Source organism: Macaca mulatta, chromosome X (genome assembly GCF_049350105.2).
Source record: "Macaca mulatta isolate MMU2019108-1 chromosome X, T2T-MMU8v2.0, whole genome shotgun sequence".
Classification (NCBI taxonomy): domain Eukaryota; kingdom Metazoa; phylum Chordata; class Mammalia; order Primates; family Cercopithecidae; genus Macaca; species Macaca mulatta.
In genome coordinates, this window is record NC_133426.1 from 33,889,607 (window position 1) to 33,906,341 (window position 16,735).

A 16,735-nucleotide genomic window follows, 5' to 3' on the forward strand; every position below is an offset into this window, starting at 1 on the left:
TCAAGAAATCAGATGTTTGCAGATGACATCCTATATAGAGAAAACCCCATTGTCTCAGCCCAAAAGCTTCTTAAGCTAATAAACAACTTCAGCAAAGTCTCAGGATACAAAATCAATGTGAAAAAATCGCTAGCATTCCTATACACCAACAACAGGCAAGCTGAGAGCCCAATCATGAACAAACTCCCGTTCACAATTGCCAGAAAAAGAATAAAATACCTGGGAATACAACTAACAAGGGAAGTGAAAGATCTTTACAAGGAGAACTACAAAACACTGCTCAAATAAATCCGAGGTGACAAAAACAAATGGAAAAACATTCCATGCTCATGGATAGGAAGAATCAGTATCATTAAAATGGCCACACTACCCAAAGCAATTTATAGATTCAATGCTATTCCCATTAAACTACCTTTGACATTCTTCAGAGAACTAAAAAAAACTGTTTTAAGATTCATATGGACCCAAAAAAGAGCCAAAATTGCCAGGGCAATCCTAAGCAAAAAGAACAAAGCAGTAAGCATCATCCTAACTGACTTCAAACTATACTGCAGGGCTATAGTAAACAAAACAGCATGATACTGGTACAAGAACACATAGATCAGTGGAACAGAACAGAGTACCCACAACTACAACTATTTGATTGTTGACAAACCTGACAAAAACAAGCAATGGGGAAAGAATTCCCTATTCAATAAGTGGTGCTGGGAGAACTGGTTAGCCAAATGTAAAAAATTGGAACTAAACCCCTACTTTACACCATATATGAAAAATCAACTCAAGATGGATTAAAGATTTAAATATAAAACCCAAAACTGTAAAAACTCTAGAAGAAAACCTAGGCAATATCATTCAGGACACAGGCATGGGAAAAGATATCATGATGAAGATGCCAAAAGCAATTGCAACAAAAGCAAAAATTGACAAATAGGATCTAATTAAACTAAAGAGCTTCTGAACAGCAAGGGAAACTATCAACATAGTAAACAAGCAACACACAGAATGGGAAAAAATTGTGCAAACTATGCATCTGACAAAGGTTTAATATCCAGCATCTATATACAATTTAAACAAATATACAGGAAAAAAAACAAACAATCCCATTTAAAAAGTGGGTAAAGGACGTGAACAGACACTTCAAAAGAAGGCATACATGTGGCCACCAAGCATGTGAACATCAGTGATCATTAGAGAGATGCAAATCAAAACCACAATGAGATATCATCTTATACCAGTCAGAATAATAGCCAATTTCCCAAACAGGGCAGTTTAAATCTTCAATTGTCATGATAATAAAATTTCCTCTACTTTAATCCTTACATGAAAAAGGTAGCCTGGTGTAACCTGATGTTACCTAATTAGTTATTTTTGCATTGTTACATCTCCCCTTCCCTGCCTTACAAGAAAAGTAGCTTTAGTTGGACTAATGCACTATGTGTTACTTGTTTCTGCTTTCTTCAACCCTTCTCTACCTATAAAGTCACTTCTTCTGCTCAAGTCATCAGAACACTTATTCTAAAATGTATGGAATGAAGTGTTGCCTGATTCTAGAATTGCTAAAAAGCCAAGTAAGATTTTTAAACTAAATTTGTTGTAATTTTGTCTTGTGACAGAATTGATGACCAATCAAGGGACTTGATGAAAAATTCTGATAACCCTGAAACCCCTTGAGGCACACACATAAAGCCACCACTAATCCCCGTTTTTGCGGGGGATGGTATTTTTTCTTCCTCGTGGGGCCCAGAGAGCCCCAAATCCCTCTCAGGTGTGAGCTCAGCTCTATTTGCATTTGAACCCTCTGAACTTTTTGTAATCATCTGACAAGTTCTTCCTGCGCACTGTACAGACAAAACCAATTCACTGAGACAATGCTATTGCAGTAAGAAAAGAGTTTAATTAACATTATGCCAGCCACATGGCAGATGAAGTTATTACTTAAATCAGTCTCCCCAAAGGCTCAGAAGGTAGGGTTTTTGACGAATAATTTGGTGAGCAGGGGGCTAGGGAAAGGGTGCTGCTGATTGGTTGGAGATGGAATCATAGGGTTGTGGAAAACCATCTTCATGTGCTAAGTCTGCCTCTGAGTTGGGGCTGGGGGTGCACAGGACCAGTTGAGCCATGAATCACAAGTCTAGTTGGGGTCAGTCTGTTGCCACAATTCAAAAGTCTTAAAAACATCTCCAAAAGATCAATCTTAGGTTCTAAAACAGTGATGTTGTCTATGCAATAGTGAGGGAATTCTCATGAGATCTGACAGTTTAAAAGTGGCAGTTTTCCCTGCACACACACACTCTCTCTCTTCTTCCACTATGTAAGATGCACCTTGCTTCCCCTTCACCTTATGCCATGATTTTAAGTTTTCTGAGGCCTCCCCAGGCATGTGGAACTGTGAGTCAATTAAAACCCCTTTCTTTATAAATTACCCAGTCTCAGTAATTTTACAGCAGTGTGAGAATGAACTAATGCAACAGTCTATTCACTCTCGGTCTGAGTTGCATTTTTTCCCCTGAAAAGAAATGTTAGACAGTTTCCTTATGATAGAACCACACAAAAATTCAGGAGGTAATCCCCAAGTGACTTACCCTCCCTAGAAAAAAACTGAGTTCAAAGCTGTAGTTAAAAATTTTCTTAAACGTACAGAAAACCTTCAAAAGTTTTCTAAAGAATTGAGGGTCTTAATTGTAACTTTTCAACCTGAAATACCTAACCTCTGCTAATCATACAACATGATGGTGAGACATGGGGAGTTCCAAAAAGGGTAAAAGAGGCAGAATAGTGTTCTCCTGAGAATAGTATTAAGGACCCAATTGCAAATGATTTTTTGAAAGCCATTCCCAAAGTGTTTTAGCTCCATGGCAATTAACAACTAAGAATGACTTTTAGGCCTGCCCTAGGCCACTTGTGCAATAAGCAACCCATAAAACAGCAGTTTCTAAAGAATTTTTGTCATTTGTGGAAACAACCAGTAAATTGGAAAAGGGACTACCCCTAAGTTTTCAAAGAAAGCCCCTAAAAACAGGCTGCTACCCTCTGATAATCTCCATGATAAACACCAGGACTGAGTGGCCTCCAAGGGAAGCTCCCATAAGTTTCTATTGGTTATGCTTTGCCCTACTTGTTAAAGGGCTCAACCTTGAAGTAGGTAATTTAATGTAAAAATAAGCAATGTTAAAGAGACCACTATTGAACTGAATGGTCTCCAAAACACAACTTTCTGACATTTATCTAGCTATTTTGAAACTCTTTGTAGAAGATATTTACACCTATAAAGGCAATCTCCATTCATAAGGGCATTTCACTCTCTGCACCTAAACCACTAAAAACCTTTGCAATAGAAAATACATTGGTTTAAAATTTATACAACAAACCTTACCTTTAAGGTACATTTCCTAGTCAGCTCATCGTAACTGGGCCTTTATCTACACCTTTCTTTTTTCTGCAGCTAATAGTGTTTAGATCTACATTCTGCAAATTGACTACATGGTTTCATCTGGGATGTTTGTCTAAAGGAGGGAAACTTTGAAAAATGACAAATAATCTTATTGGAGCTATAAGATGTGCATCTGAAACTGCCTTTGAAAAAATTATAACTGAGGAAATTATGGCAGTGAAAGAGATCAGACCTAACCAACTATATCTTGCTTCTAACCTTTAAGCTTTCCTTGTTAATTCCTGGGTGTAGGCAGAACTAACTTTGGAAAGGAATTCAGTTCATAGTTTGAAACAAAATTGATGATAGCTCTTTCCTGAAAAGAGCTCCTTTTGTCCTGGGGACTAGTCTGCCTTTTCAGGACTAACAAATTGGCTATGAGATTAGATATTACAGTTCAGGGATAATGCAGCCTCTGGCTCCAAGAGTCTTGTAAAACCTAAGAACAGTGCTTGAGCTATTTTGCAGACCCTGCACTCCATGGATTATCTGACACCACCCAGATCTGTAATCTGGCTCAACCAGTTCTGCCGTCCTACCCAAGAACAGAAGAAAACCTCACTTCAACCCCCTGTGATTCCATCTCCAATCTGACCAATTAGCACTCCCTACTTTCCAAGCCCCTACCTGCCAAATTATCTTTAAAAACTCTGATACCTAAATGTTCAAGAAGACTGATATGAGGAATAATAAAATTCCTGTCTCCCACACAGCTGGCTCTGTGTGAATTACTCTTTCTCCCTTGCAGCTCCCCTGTTTTGATAAATCAGCTCTGTCTCTGCAGCGGGCAAGGTGATTGCGTTGGGCAGTTACACTTCTGCCTGTGTGTCTGTATGTCTACATATGTTATGTGTATGTTATACTTTATGTGTGAGAGAGCTCTAATTAATTTACTGAAAGGAAAAAGTAAGTGCTTAAATAACATGTTTTACCATGAAAAAAGAACCTAACTCAAATGCTTTGGCTCCTGTGACTTGGGTAAAATTTTGGTAAAGGAGACTGGAAAAGAGCTGTGTCTTCTGATCAGAAAACAAAACATATATTTGACTTTAAGAGGTGGTGACTGCCTAACCTTGACATGCTGTAAAAAATGGCTAAGAGGGAAATAGGTTAAGATGATATAAACCAAAAATAAAATTCTGAGATTTCCCCCAACCTACAGATAGATACCCCCTTTAGTCCAAGGGCATTTCAAAGTAAAACTGAAAATCTAGTTCAGGATCTGACATGCCTCATTATAGCCTCTTCTTTTTGGAATTCAGGAACAACTGACCAGCATTAACATTAAAACTGAGATGTTAAGACTGACAAAACAGACTTTTTGTAGCAATAAGACACCCAATTTAAGCCTGAATCTAGTGTTATAGCGTCACATAACAGAAAGCAAGCCCTGAAAGAAATCAAAGTATTTTACCCCAAAATATATTTCTTTGACATATTTTGAAATGGCCCTGCAAAGCTGTTCCTGGTGAAGAAAACCTATATTGTGTACAGAATCCCTTTTCCTTTCCAGGTCTTTCCTCTGATCCAGGAGAGAAAGACTCAGACACCTTTTTAAGTCTAATTACAGCTCTGAAGACTGCTACCTGGAGGCTTCATTTGCATGATAAAACCTTGGTCTCCAGAAACCCTTGTCTTAACCCTTTCTATTGATTCCAGCTCTTTAGATAATATCTCTTTCAACTAATTGCCAATCAGAAAATCTTTGAATCTTTCTATGACCTGGAAGCCCCCCACTCCCTGTTTCTAGTTGTTCTGCCTTTCCAGAATTCTGGGCGAACCAGTGTACATCTTACATGTATTGAATGATGTCTTATGTCTCCCTAAAATGTATAAAACCAACCTGTAGCCTAATCACCTTCGGCACATGTTCTCAGAAGGCTGTGTTTTGGGCCATTTCTCATATTTGGCTCAGAACAAATCTCTTCAAATATTTTAGAGTTTGAGTCTTTTTATCAACAATAATGGCTAGTTTTCTTTCGTGTCTCATAAAATTTACCTAAAGAGTTCTAACATTATTGTTAACAATCAGTATATTAGGTAAATATAAATGGCATAAACATTTATAAATTCTTCATAATTTAAAAGCAATTTTTTTAATATAATATAAACTCCAAATATCCGAGACAGGTCCCAGTCAATTTAGAAAGTTTATTTTGGCAAGGTTAAGGACACAGCCTCAGGAGGTCCTGACAGCGTGTGCCCAAGGTGGTAGGGGCTCAGCTTGGTTTTATACATTTTAGGGAGATATGAGACATCAATATATGTAAGAGGAACATTGGTTCAGTCTGGAAAGGTGGAACAACTGGAAGCAAAGGCAAAGGGGGGACAACTTGAAGTCGGGAGGGTGCTTCTAGTTCATAGGTAGAGTAGAGAAAAAGGGTTGTATTCTTTGGAGGTTTTAATTAGCCTTTCCAAAGGAGGCAGACAGATATGCATTTATCTCAGTGAGCAGAGGGATGACTTTGAATAAAATGGAAGGCAGGTTTGCCCTAAGCAGTTCCCAGCTTGACTTTTCCCTTTAGCTCAGTAATTCTTGGGTCCCAAGATTCATTTTTCTTTCACAGTACCATGAAATGTTAAAGTGAAATTGAGTAATAGATACTCGTTAAATGTCTGGGTCATTTTCTGAAAAAGTTAAAATACAAAAACATTTTGATTAAGCCTAAGCGTAAAGTTTATATACTTTGGCATTTTGTTTTTATATGGTATAGAGCATCTAAATATATTTGAGTCTATAAATAAAGATTTTTTAAAAAATTGTTCTATGAGAAAGTGCATGTTTCTAAATATTGTAAAATATACATTTAAAAAAGGTTGGTTTGATATAGTTCAAAATTGCTTATTTCCTAGGTTTTCGCAAAAAATTAAAGTTACTGAGAGTTAAGAATTCTAATTATATATGTAATGAAAACTACTAGAAGTAGGGGGAAAATTCGGTATGCAAAGTATAGAAGGAAAGTAAGATGTGTTTTCGCTGAGAAAAATTGTAAAAAATAGAAGGATGTATTTTTGTTTTAAAAGAGCATTCTTTAAATTCAGAAATTATTCCAGATTGTTCCAAAATACAGAATTGGGAAGGAAATAGAAACAAGGGAGGAACGTACTAGTTAGTAGGAGAGATGTGAAAAGAAGGTATAAGTATGAGGAGGCATTATTGGTAAAGAAAGACGAAAAGTGAGAGTAATAATTTACTTTTGTATGAGAGAAAACTTTGTATGGTTAAAATGATAAGGAAAAAGGGAAAATACGTGTTTTTCTAATACGTGTTTCCTAATATGCCAGGCCAGGTCTCCATTAGCAACCAGAGCCATCAGCCTTTACCAACACGTTACTGTCACTCTGATGAATGTATAAGTTAAACATTAAAGAACTGGAGAAACTGGTGCCTTAGTACAAAGGCTAGAATGTAAAAACAAGTCCATTAAGATACTACCTGGGCTTTCTCAGACCTTAGAATTTAATTAAAATAATGGAGATGTACTTGCACACCGTGTACCAGGACCCACTTTAGATTAAGTAATTTTTCCAAGTCTCTGAAGTAATTGTTCAGACCCTGGACCCTAGTTAAAGATTAGATGGAGTGAAACACTTTGGCTTTCGGCTTGTAGGTGCACTGAATGTATATAAGCACTAGGAAAAACTTGTAACTTTGAGTTGGTCTGGTGAGTTACTCCAACCTTCTCCCCGTAACCAGTTGCAGAAATGAACTCCCTTCTTTCCCAGTCTGTGCATCTTGTTATTGAACCGTGAGAGCAAGCAGCCGGACCTTGTTCTGTCCGGGAACAAATCTAGCAAGCCAGACAGGAGGGAGTTGCACTCAGTGGCCAGCCTCTTGCAACGCGATGGTCACTGGGAGACTCCCAGCACCTGCTAGGTATGGTTTGTCCTGAGGACTCTCCTGATGAGCTTACCTGATGCAAATCCTTCTATTGCTGGGTAAGGGCAGAGGTTGGGAGCGAACGTGCTCGAAGGATCATTCAAACTGGATTGTAAGTGGATTGTAAGCCAGGAGAGTATTATTTCCTCTATTTGGGCTCACGTAGCCATTTGTTTTGGTACCACTGAGAAAGCAATATGACTTGTTTGTGTAACTGCTTTGCATTTGTTTGAGGATTCATTTGCATTTGTTTGTGAAAATTTGTTCTGTTTGTCTGATATTTGTTAAGTTTAGAGTACTCAGTATGGGCAACACTGCATCTATTCCTACAAATAGTCCTCTAGGGAGAATTTTGTCAGATTGGAAGCACTTTGGTTATTCACTCATGACTAAAAAAATAATCTACTGTAGCAGAGCTTGGTCAATGTGTGTTTTGGGGTCTGTGAAATGGTGGCCAGTTTTGTATCTTTAAATTTTCATACCCTTTATCAATTAGAATTGTTCTGCCAGAGGTCAGGCAAATGAGGCAAAATACATTATGTCCAGGCATTTATGTTACTGCTTAATAAGGATGGTAAAGAAAATGGGAATAAGCTAATGGTACAGTATACTGCTGAAGTCTGTCCTGACTCCCAAGGGGAGAGAGAAAACCTTTGAAATCCAACAATTAATGAACACTCTAAACCCCATAGTGGCTGCCTTCCCATCTCAGGAAAGAGAAGGAATGTCACTGCCAGAGTACAGGGAAGTAGCAGGGCTACTGTCTTCTTCTCGGACTAACCAAGGTACTAATTTTGGCTGGGGAGTCACCAAGTCCAAAGCAGGGCTATTCCTACTATGGTAATACCCAGTAGGAGTCAATCAGCATGGAGCTCCAGCCAGATATTATTGGGCCTATAATACCCCACTATATTTGCTACACAATGTCCCCCGGGGAAGATGTGCAGGCTCTCCTAAACATTAAGGTATCTGGTTTTAAATAAAGCAAAGCAAGAGGCACAACATCTTCATAATGAAAAATCCAAATGACACTTCAGATCCTGACAGGACAATTTGCCACATGGACCCAAACTGGGATATTGTAGAGGACATACATCACAGTGTAACTAACACGTATACTATGTTCCCTTATTTTCCTGGAGATCATAAATGGTTTATACCATTGGATTTTAAAGATGCTTTCTTTTGCATTCTTATAGACACAGAAAGTCAATTGTTGTTTGCCTTTGAATGGACAGATCCTGAAGCCGCAATGCAGTTTCAGTATTGTTGGACTGTACTCCCACCAGGATTTCAAAACTCTCCAACTACATTTGGAAAAGCCTTCATTTGAAATTTAAGGAGTTTAAGATTGGAAAATGGGATACTGTTATAATATTTGGATAATTTACTAATATCTACCCCCTCTGACTTAGACTATCACAATAATACTATTAAAACTTTGAACGATCTAGCAACCTGTGGGTATAAGGTTTCAAGTAAAAAGGCTCAAATATGCCAACAAACTGTGGAATACTTAAGTTTTTTCTTACAGAAGGGAACCAGAGCTCTAACAATGGAAAGGTAAAATACAATCACTTCCATTGCAGCCCCCACTACCAGAAGGTTGCTGAGAGGATTTCTAGACATGGCAGGATTTTGTCTGTTGGATATGGATTCCTAACCATGGACTACTGGTAAAGCCACTATTCGAACTGTTGAAAGGAGATAACAATAACATGTTTGACTAGGAGCAAAACACCAGCATGCATTCAAACAACTGAAACATAAGTTAACCCCCACCCTAGCCCTGGGGCTCCCAAATCCTCAGAAGCCCTTTCAACTGTGTATGCATGAGAGACTGGGTCTAGTGCTCGGGGTCCTTATGTAGAAGTTAAGAGAAATAAGACAGCCAGTGGCCTACTTTTCTAAACAGCTGGACACAGCGGCTACAGGCTGGCCCCCTTGGCTGAGAGCACTTACCACCAACTACCTATTATTAAAGCAGGCTGAAAAGCTAACCTTGGGAAAGCCTATTACAATCTACATACCTCATCAGGTACTAGTGCTGCTTTAGCAAAAGGGAGGCTATTGACTGACAGCTGGTGGGTTCGGCAAATACCAAGCCAGACTCTTAGATGACCCTGCTATGAAATTACAAACCACCGGAACTCTGAACCCAGCTACACTGCTACATCCTACCAAGGAATCAGAGGACCCCATGAATAATTGTTTGGAGATTATTATCAAGTGTTTTCCAGCTGCCCTGATTTAAAGGATACAGACTTGTTGCATGCAGACTGGATATTGTTTGTGGATGGGAGCAGCCTGGTAGCCAATGGGAAAAGAAATGCTACATATGCCATGGCAACCTTTTCAGAGGTAATAGAAGCAAAGATTGTACCAATAGGAACCTCTGCACAGAAGGCAGAACTGATTACCCTTGTGAGAGACTTGCAGTTGTCCCCAGTATACAAGGCACGTGGAATAAATTGGAGACTACAGTCAGCATGGAGACCACAATCTTCTGGACAGACTAAAAGTATAAATCAAACACTAAAAACAGTTACTGCCAAACTGCACCAGGAAATTCAACCAACATAGATTCAGGTAGTTGACATTGCACTGCTCCAGGTAAAAGTGACCCTCAGAAGTAGGAGTAAGTTAAGTCCCTATGAAATTATATATTAGGCATCCCTTTGCTGCTAGTCTATCTCTGGTTACTAGGGTGGCCCTTAATGGAAAGTCAGCTATTAAACAGGATGTTACTCATATGGGACAAATTCTTAACATTTTACATAAGCTTGCTTCCATCTGGGGCATTGTCTGGTGATCAAGTACTGCTAAAGAATGGAGGGTCCAACTCAGCAGCTACAGGAGAATTGGAAAGGGCCTTACAACGTGTTGCTGACTGCCATTTCGGCACTGAAACTGGTGGGCATCAAGCCATGGGTGGACATCTAGCCACCACATATAGGTAAAGAAGTTTCTACTAGATGAAACATCCATGACAGAGGACACCAAGGCCACCAAATGGGAGTTGGAACCCATGGAAAGGCTAAGGTTTCTGTTCAAAAGATGATAAGCTATTATTTTATAATATTTTCCCTCACTGTTCCTCTTGTTGTTTCTGCTTACACCTCTAACCTTTTCCTATAATGGGCACAAGAATATGCAAATAGCCTACAGCAAGACTCTTGCTGGATCTATTACCCCTCTCTAGTACCACAAGACTGCTTTGGTTAGTCTCCCCCCATACAAGGAAAATTGGGTTTCTTCCTAGAAAATCATAAAAAATGGGCAGGGTCGCAGGTGAGGGGGATAACTAGAAAAAAAGTATTTCTGAATAGCCTACAAATAAAACTTTAAATAATCCAGGGCACAGGTTCCTTCTTGAGCTGTAGTTAAAACTGAATGTTATGTGTATAGTCCCAATAACTCTGAAAACATTTATTTAGCTTTAAAGAATATGAACCAACGGATTGAAGCCCTCTATAGCTCTGCACTGTCTCTCAATAAATTAATAGCATCTTGGTTGGGTGAAGGACCTTCTTGGTGACAGAAAATTCTGGTTGTCCTAGCCACCCTCCTGGGCATAGGCATAACACCATGTTGTAGACTATATTGTTGTTGTATGCTGTTCCAAAACATTCCCTGAGCTCAAAAAATCATGTTTCAACAGGCACTGCCTTTGAGTCCCCGAAGCCAGGAACACTACCAATGGCAAGTAGATATTTAACATTCCAATATCTCCTGACGATGACCCTCTTCAGCAGGAAGTAGCCAGGGAGAATAAGTCACCCACCTCCCTTTACTGCTATTATATCATAGCTTACACTCTGTACTATCCCATAATAGATAAATGCTTAAAACTAACATGATGGAAATCATGCACAAATTGACAGTGGGATTGTGGCAGGCCAGGTCTCCATTAGCAACCAGAGCCGTCAGCCTTTACCGACACCTTACTGTAACTCTGATGAATGTGTAAGTTAAACATTAAAGAAATGGAGAAACTGGTACATTAGTACAAAGGCTAGGATGTGAAAACAAGCCCATTAAGACCCCACCTGGGCTTTCTCAGACCTTTGAGTTTAATTAAAATAATGGAGGCATTCTTGCACACCTTCTACGAGGACCGACTTATGATTAACTAATTTTTCCAAGTCTCTGAAGTAATTGTCTAGACAGACCCCAGACCCCAGATGAAGATTACATAGAGTGAAACATTTTGGCTTTCAGCTTGTAGGTACACTGAATGTATATAAACACTAGGAAAAACTTGTAGTTTTGAGTTGGTCTGGTGGGTTACTTCAGCCTTCTCCCTGTAACTGGTTGCAGAAATGAATTCCCTTCTTTCCCAGTCTGTCTGCATCTCGTTACTGGACTGCACGAATAAGCAGTCAGACCCCATTCTGTCCGGGAACACTAAGGTAGAATGCCAAGATTTTTTTATAAAAGAAGTATAAGACAGAACCAAAGGTTTAAGCAAGTTGTAGAAGATTTCTGGAAGATAAATGTCATGAAAGGAATTTTATGCGTGATCAAGATGAGTAAAATGAGAAGGGAATTATTTATGTTTCTCTCTAGAAATTGAATATTAATATCAAAATACACTAATGCAAGGCTACAGTTTGAGCCCATGTGTTGGAACAACAGAATTTTTTCATAGCATTGAACCACTCTTTCAAAGAAAATTTTGAGAAGTCTATTTTTACTTTTTAGTTACCTGGCCTAGGAGGCAGAGATTCTATTTTTTAAGATAATTTATTGTGCTTTGTGCCTTTAAATATTTTAACAGTTTGGTTTGATTTCATAGTGACCTATGTTCCTATTTTGATCAAACATTTTAAATCTTTGATATTTGACAAACTTCTCAAAAATCAATGTTAAATCATTAGAATCGCCAAGTGACGTTGGGACATTCCAGTGACACCTGGAATTTCTCCAAGGATCTGTAAAAGAGAGATATTAAACCCATTGGTTTAATGTGATATGTCAAATTACATGGGAAGCATTGACAAAATAAAAAATGATGTTTAAGCTTCTTCAAGTTATATTAATATAAATATGTTATTGTGTGTTCTAAAATTGTTTAAAGTTCCTAGAAATCTAATATAACTTGGTAGAGATGCTATTAGTCATAATTTTGCTTTAGAAATATTAGTCATAATTTTGCTTTAGAATTGGCCAATTTCTTGGCCAGTTGTATCATTATTATAATGAACCCTCATCAGATTTTTAACCATGTCCATTGTAATTCTTGATGTCTACTGTGAATTCCTTTATTTTCATGCTTTTCTGAAAGCTTCTTGCAAGCAATTATAATCCTGAAGTGTTATGTCTTTTTTTTTTTTTTTTTGAGACAGAGTCTGGCTCTGTCGCCCAGGCTGGAGTGCAGTCACAGGATCTCGGCTCACTGCAAGCTCCGCCTCCTGGGTTCATGCCATTATCCTGCCTCAGCCTTCCCAGTAGCTGGGAATACAGGCACTCGCCACCACTCTCGGCTAATTTTTTGTATTTTTAGCAGAGGCGGAGTTTCACCGTGTTAGCCAGGATGGTCTCCATCTCCTGACCTCGTGATTCGCCCATCTCGGCCTCCCAAAGTGCTGGGATTACAGGCATGAGCCACCGCACCCAGTCCTGAAGTGTTGAAGTATGTCTTTAAGGAGCTTCATGGAAAAAATAAAAAATAAAATAAAAAACCTGATAAGTACAAGTTTCTAATAAGTTTACTTGAATTTTCAAAATTCTAATGAAGAAACTGATGGGTTTGTTAAACTGCTAAACAAGAACAGAGCTAGAATTAATTACATGAGACAACTGATGACAAAAAAAAAAAAAGGGCTTTTAAGGCTTTATTTGAAACCGTGCTGGTTGTTTTAGTGTTTTCAAGATTTAAGAAACTGTTTTCTTTAATCTCTCTATAGCTTACAAAAATTTGGAAAAACATACTTTTCTAAACAAAAATTGAAACATTTTCTTTTCCTCTTTCCTTGGTCTCTTCAGAATTCAGGAAGTATTTGTAAGTATATTTATGGCAGTATTATTTGTATAAGTTCAATACAAAATCTGTTTTCTTTATAACAAGATACACTTGAAAACATTGTGATATTACCAAGGCTTTGACTGGAACGTTGTATTTGAAAATTTCCCATTTGAGAATGCCTGGCTTCAAAAATTTCTCGCCTTACAGTGAGTGAGCAAAAGTTTTCACTTTCTTGAAGGCTCAGAAACGTCAAGACATTAGATACAGAATGAAACATTGAATGTCTGCCTTGGTTTGACTTATTAGCATTGACAGATTTTTAGAAGTTCAATCTGAAATTCCTTGTCAAAACTTCCCACATGACAAATTTTAAAGGGATGTATTTAATTATTCGTGCTACATAAATACATAAATAATCAGGCTAAATTTGACACTACATTTGTTTTGCAACCACTTTCGTCTTACTATGATTGTCTTTGGTAGAAATGGGAGTCACTATATAGATAAAAATTATTTTCCAAAAGAAAACTCAGTACACCTGTTATCAGATTGCAGCGCTATTCATTGTTTTTCAGTTTTTCCTATCTACTTATAGGTAACTGGATTCTAAATTCTTCTACTTTTCTCTAATGTATGGCTATAGCTTTCCATGAAGAATGAAAACTGCTCAGTTACTGAAGCCCTATAAGCTAAAATCTGACAAGTTTTATGTAAATTGCAAGGAACAAGTCTCATGCCAGATCTGTGGGTCTCACAGAGTTCACCAGAATACCCTGTGCCACAACTGGAGACATTTAAACTTCAAACCAATACGAGAAGTTGCTGACTTCATGCTTGTGGACAGCTTTTCCAACACCATCAGAACCAGATTTTCTATCATATTGAGACTCTTACTCCTCTTAATATTTCCTTATGCCTACCTCTTTCACTTGGCAGGAAAATGGTGTAGTTAAAATTCCACATTTAGTAGATTTTGCAAGTAACTTGCACTTCCTGCTTTAATTTAACCCAGTCATGGTATGCTAGATTATCTTTTATCTGTTATTATCTGCATAGAGAAATCTATTCAGATGATGACCTTTATTGTCAACATGGATAAATACACTGGACATTATAGAGTAGACTACTTGGTTCAAATGTGTAAACTCCTTTTCTCGTTATTTTGATTTTAGTTGGCTTGGTTCACAGGGACACTGGTTAAGAAGCAAACTCCAGACTCTTGTTATTATCTTCCTGATAGTCGTAACAGTAGTCTTCCTGGTATGCCATATCCACTTAAAAAGTTTTGAATGTTTCCATATAGCCATCCGTCAAACATCAAATGTTCTCTCTCTGGCTATAACAACAAAACTCAAAGAAATGCATAATAATGAGCAGGACACTATAACCCATAAATGACATGCTAAGACAACAAACACAAAACTATGGTAACTAGGAGTAGCAATGATGTCCTATGTTGATGTCTCACCTAGGTGAGAACCTGGCGGAAAGAAAGGAATTGTAAGATAAAAATTTTAAGAGACCGGTATTTTGGACTAAGCTTCTGCACTAAGCCTTGACAGACCAGACTAGAAATGAAAGTAGAGCCACCCATGCTAAAGTTGGGAAATGTAAGGTGGGTAAAAAAATAGACTCTTATAATTTTTGCTGTGCAAGTGAAGATATTTTAAATATTATTTGTCTTCATCTTTTAAATGCTAGCATAAAATAAAAATATACTAGACATGTTCTATAACTTTTGTAAACAAATTTACCTTTGTTAATATGAAATAAATGATAACATGACTCATTTTAGAATCTTTATCATGTTGCAAATTGTGTATTGATATACACAATTACAGGCATGAGCCACTGCACCCTGCCTTAGTTTTTTTTTTTTTTAATCATCAGTTTAAAAATTATCGGTTTTATTACAAATTAGAAAGTTTACATTAATATTAAGGGGTTTAAGAGGCTGTATTTCTTTTGTTCAATTATTGTCTATTTATTTGGATCCAAATCTAATTATCACAAGCATTTCATTTTTTCCATTGTTTAACCCCTTAAAGTTCTATCTAAAATGAATTACATGATTGGACTTAATAAATTTTTGCTAATGATAATTATCTGTTCGTCTGTACTCCTGGAGATAAACCCCAACACCACAGGAGTAATGTTAATAGATCCCATCTACGTGTAAGACCTGTAAAGACATGGAGACCAGTAGGGGATTTGAAGGTATCACTTTATGTGAGAGTAACAATAAGAGAAGCCATCCATGTACTGTATCATTGAAATAAAGTTTAACTAAATCACAAGTTAAGGAAAAGTTGAAAGAAGCTGAGTGGAATTTTATTCTAAAAAGAATAAAGATAAAAATCTTTTAATTTTTTAAATTTAAATGAAATTGTATATATTTAAAATGTACAGTGTGGTATTTTGATATACATATATAGTGAACTCATTACTACAGTACAGTTAAGCGAATTAACATTCGTAGTTGTATTTTTTTCTTGTGTTGAGAACACTTAGGATATGCAATCTTAGTAATTTTTTTTCTAAGAAAGATATGTGTATGGCCAGTAGGTATAAGATACAGTGCCAGGCACAGTGGCTCACACCTACAATTCCAGCGTTTTGGGAGACCAAAGTGGGAGAATCACTTGAGCCCAGGAGTTCAAGACCAGCCTCGGCAACAGGGTGAGACTCTGTCTCTACAAAAAATTAGAAAACTAGTCAGGCATGGTGGCACATGCCTATAGTCTCAGATACTCAGGAAGTTAAGGCAAGAGGATCCCTTGAGCCCAGGAATTCAAGGTGGCAGTGAACTATGATTGTACCACTATGCTCCAGCCTGAGTGAAGCAAGACTCAGTGTCAAAAAAAAGGAAAAAAGTGCTCAACATCACTTTGCATTAGGAAAATGCAAATGAAAACCACATTGAGATATAATCATACCCCAGTTAGAATGGCTAGTATAGAAAGATGAAGGATAAGTGTTGGTAAGGATGAGGAGAAAAGGAAACCCTGTGCACTATTAGTGAGAATGTAAATTAGTACAGTAAGTATGAAAAAAATATGAAGTTTTTTCAAAAACGAAAAATGGAACTACCAACTAGATATTTTCCCTTTGAAGTTTATCAAAGAAAAATACAACATGGATGAAACGGGAAATAATTAGGTTAAGTGAAATAAGCCAGGCATAGAAAGATAAACATCACATGTTCTCACTTATTTGTGGGATGTAAAAATCAAAACAATTGAACTCAGGAGCATAGAGAGTAGACGGATGGTTACCAGAGGCTGGGAAGGGTAATGAGAGCTGTGGGAGAAAGTGGGGATGGTTAATAGGTACAAAAAAAATTGAAAGAATGTGTTTTGTTGTAGCGAGTTAGTAAATATAACACATGTACATAAGCCATCAAGTTACTAAAATAGAAAAGAAAAACGTTTATACATGCACAGAAAGAGAAAAGTCA